Consider the following 4235-nt stretch of genomic DNA (forward strand, 5'->3'; position numbering starts at 1 on the left):
TGCCAGGAGAAAGGAATGTTCCCTAATGCATCGCTGCACCATCGGCCCTGGGCACAGCCCGTGCCCGCAGCAGGCACGCAACAATATGTTGAAGAAGGAAAAAAGTGAGGAAGGGAAGAAGGAGGAAAGAAACAAGCAGTAAATTAGGAAAGGAAAGGCATTAGGACAAGAGGCAAATGGCTTAGTAGAAGCAAAACGTGATAATTTACAGCCTTATATTAAAACAGCAGTCAGAAAAAAAAATAGTGAAAACAAAAGTAATAATTCTAAAATCAAATAGCAGTTGGATTTTTTGGGATTTTGGTTTGCTTGATTATTTTAGCATAGGGGAAAACGACTGAGCATAGCACAACTGTCCTCATCAGAAATTATGCTCAGAATGTGGGGGATTTTTGACCCATGGGCTATGGAAACTCCACATGCATTCAGGTTTACTATGGTTTTCCTCCATAAAATGGCCTCCAAAACACTTCACTTCAGATACATAAAAAAATATTATTTATAATGCAGCATATTTTCTGACGTCTCCAGGGAACTAGAGTAGCACTATATTAATAAAGTAGGAAGAATGTCTTTCAAGATTCAAAAGCCCTCAATAAGAATTGAAGCATTAATGGGACAATGGAGAGAGACAGAAAAGAGTAGGTATTATCTCCATAAATGTATACAAGCTGCTTCCTTTGTCTAAAATGCCCTTTGTTCTTAGAAATAAATAAACCTGTGGAATAGGTAAAGCCTTATCCTTGTCCTAAAAACTGTGTAAAATGAACATATGAGTTCATGTGAATGGCATTCTACTGGACAACACCTGGCCATGAATACACAATGGGTACTATGACTAGGGGACTGGGCAGAGCCACAGGACGGCCCTGTCCTGCATGTGTGGTGCTAAACCACCAGCCTCAGGTCTGTAAATGCCTGAGCTGCAAAGATGACTGGTAGCTCCCTGCTCCTAAGGAGCGTCACAAAAGGTTATTGACTAAATCCACATAGCCAGCAGATGACACCAGACCATCAGTGGCTTGCACCTTCTAGTTATTATCTTAGTTTTTGAAACGTTGTGCTTGGGAACAATATTTGTAGCATAAAGCACATTATTTCTCTGTCACTTGAAAAAGATTGTGTGGAATATGGATTGCTAGACCTGCAGAGAAATATTATCATATTTCAAAGGTGCCGGGTAACAACTACTAGAAAGAACAGCATTACACAGCACCTCTTCCACAAGCGCTAACACTCCCCCGTCGAGAGCTCCTCGTGGGCTGGGTCCTGTGCAAAGGTAGTGACATGCCCACCGTGGTGTAGTCTGTAGGTGCCAGATAGGATCTGACCCAAGTCTGTTGGATAATAAATATACATAATTTAATATGTACCCAATTTTAATTTCAGATTTTCCTTATTACAGCCCTGGAATTAAAGCAATCATAGTTGCATTCATACGTACATACATACATAACATCTATACAAATTCATTTACGAAATGTTTGCTGAGTGGCTACTTCATGTCTGTCATACTTCAGCGGATGAAGAGATTGAGTTCCAGGGAAATTAGTCTTCAGAATCACCTCTTCTTCTTCTGTTGGTCCTCCCTTCCCTTTTCCGTTTCCCTTGGTAACAGCTCTATAACCACCTCCTTCCTACCTCAGATGATCCAAGGTCACCTACCTGAAGGGCACAGACCAGAAATCACAGAATCAGTCTGTTGGTTCAATGCAGATGTGTCTTTTTCATCCACGAAGGAGTTCATTACATTTGAGTCAGCATTACAAATTAGAAGATTTTACGTTTAAAATTCATTATCTGTGTCTTCCATTAATAAACCAAAAGATCTGATAAGTTGGGCTCACATTTAAATTGGGGCACATGCCCTCCCGTTTTCCAAAGTCCTCACCACCCCTATTGTTTTACATTCAGCTGTCTTTGCTCACTTATGATACCTGGTTGGCCACTGCAGTCATTAGATTTTGCAAGCCCTGGCCTGGACCTTACCAGGAAAGACGGTATGGCAAAGTTGGCAAAGTTGCCTTTAGTCTTGCAACACCTGGCAATTGTCAACTGTGAAACAAAAAGACGTTTAATGTTTCTCTGGGGCGAGAGCACTCAGAAATTCGGAACACGGGCCCTCGGTGCCCCATCCCCTGGGTGAGGAAGCGGGAAATGATCTTTTCATTATGCGGCTGCTGAGTTCAAAGTACCATACTTTGCACAGCAAATTACTAAATGTGACTTTGCCACATCTGCATTTCTCTTGCACTTCTCTAACAGGCACGGTTAGGTCCTCCTCTGGTACCAAGACACTGCCCACTAACAGGCATCACTCTGCATGTAAACCAGCTCATGCCCAACACAGGCCAGCCCTCCCCGCCCTCCTAAACCTCAACCTGTGCCTGCATCAGCCTGATCCCAGCAGCTGGTGCTTGGCTCCAGCAGTAATAATAACAAGGCCCGCTTCTCAGAGATACTGTGAGAATTAGATGAAATCTTACCTCTGAAGGGCCCTGTGGGTTCTGCCTAAACTCCCCATTGCTTACTCCCATTTCAGTTGCTACAGCCCATCTGTTCAGATTTTTCAGGGCATAATTGTCTAAAAACCAGATGGATAATTAAGGCTGAAGAAGAGGATAGGTGCTTTTAAGCATCCCCTGGACACATTTCCCAAACTCTGTCCTTGGAAAACTGAAGAGGAAAGGGTATGCATTTGCCGGCTGAGTCATTCCCTCGGAAATCTGAAAAGTAAATTCAAGGCACAAGCCTGAGTTTTGAGGGCATCACCTAGCAGAGCTCAAAAAGGTTTGCAACAAACTTCAATCTTCGCTGACTGACACCAACAAAGATGCAACCCACCCCTTCAGGTTGTGTAACCGAGGAGAAAGCAGTAGGAGCTGTCAAAGAAATAGCATTATGGAAGAAATTAATCACGTCAATTGCATTTTTGAAAAAGGCAGGTGAAAAGGTGAGCCTATATCTAACCACCTTCAAATTTCCCCCAAAAGATAGAAAATGAAATACAGCACATTTCACCTGGCCGAAAATCAACTGATGTTTAACAATTATAAATTTATTCATATAGGTTCTATACCCACACTTTCTTTGTGATTTTATATGAAGAAATGTCCCTTCACCGTTTCAAAGCTAATTTTCTAACCTGTATCCATTTCAATATTTCTTTCTATTTTCTCCTGTATTCTCTCCCTCCCTCTCAGGTTCTCCACATAAACAGCTAAAACACACTCGGAAATTATGAATAAATAAACACACACAGAAACATATTTTGTTGGCTCTGAGACAGGTACTTCCGTATCTATTTCCATCATTTCATCACTCTTCTTCCCACAAAGGCCAGGCCACTGGGGAAACCCGTTTCCTTATGGCCTCCACCTCATCAGGTTTCCTGGAGTAGGAAGGCACGTGTGTGCTCCAGGCAAAGGCAACTGTGTGAGGGCAGGCCTACAGAAAAGACTTTAAAGCCTTTTTGAGGACTTAAAACGTTAGCATGGCTGGAATGTATACTTCAGGGCAGAAACAGTGAGAAAAAAACTAAAAATGTATGGTATTCTTTGTCTAACTAGCACCCAATGCCCCCCACTCTTGCCGTCTAAAAAGTACAGAGATTTTACTTTAAAAAATGATCCTCCCCCATTTGGTACTTAACTCCTTAGGTAAAAATGAGAAAATACGCTACCACTTTCTTTTCACTGCCTTGTTGAAACCATCAAAGGAATCAGCCTTAGGATGAGGTGGGTACCAGTGGAATCACAGAGACACAGAACTGGAATCCGATCAAATCCCTGGATTTTACAGTAATACAAGTAGCTGGATCCCATATTAGTGGGTAAGTCGGAGTAAGATGAAGTTTCTGTTACTTGTAATTAAAAACATCCAAAATGAGAGAACACATAATCAAGAACAGAATCATGAAGGGCCCTTTCAATATGTCAAGGGATTTGGGCATAGTCATAAAGGGACAGAGATGCTACTGAAAAATCTTGTATGGAAAGGTAGCATGACTGGTGATTTACTAAACTTTGACTTTCATCAGAAGAAATATAAAAACAAAATGAATTTTGTAGTTTGGTTTCGTATTTGCTATAAGGAAACCTGAAAGGAATTCGATAAGTGAATACATAAGAAGTGTGCTTCTGTATCAATAAGTTTTTGCTAACAACTCTACTTCCTAAACAGTATTTATAAACATCAGCATAAAGTTTATTGCCAAGTCTTTCTCCATATACATC

The sequence above is a fragment of the Cnephaeus nilssonii genome, assembly GCF_951640355.1.
Source record: "Cnephaeus nilssonii genome assembly, chromosome: 13".
Classification (NCBI taxonomy): domain Eukaryota; kingdom Metazoa; phylum Chordata; class Mammalia; order Chiroptera; family Vespertilionidae; genus Cnephaeus; species Cnephaeus nilssonii.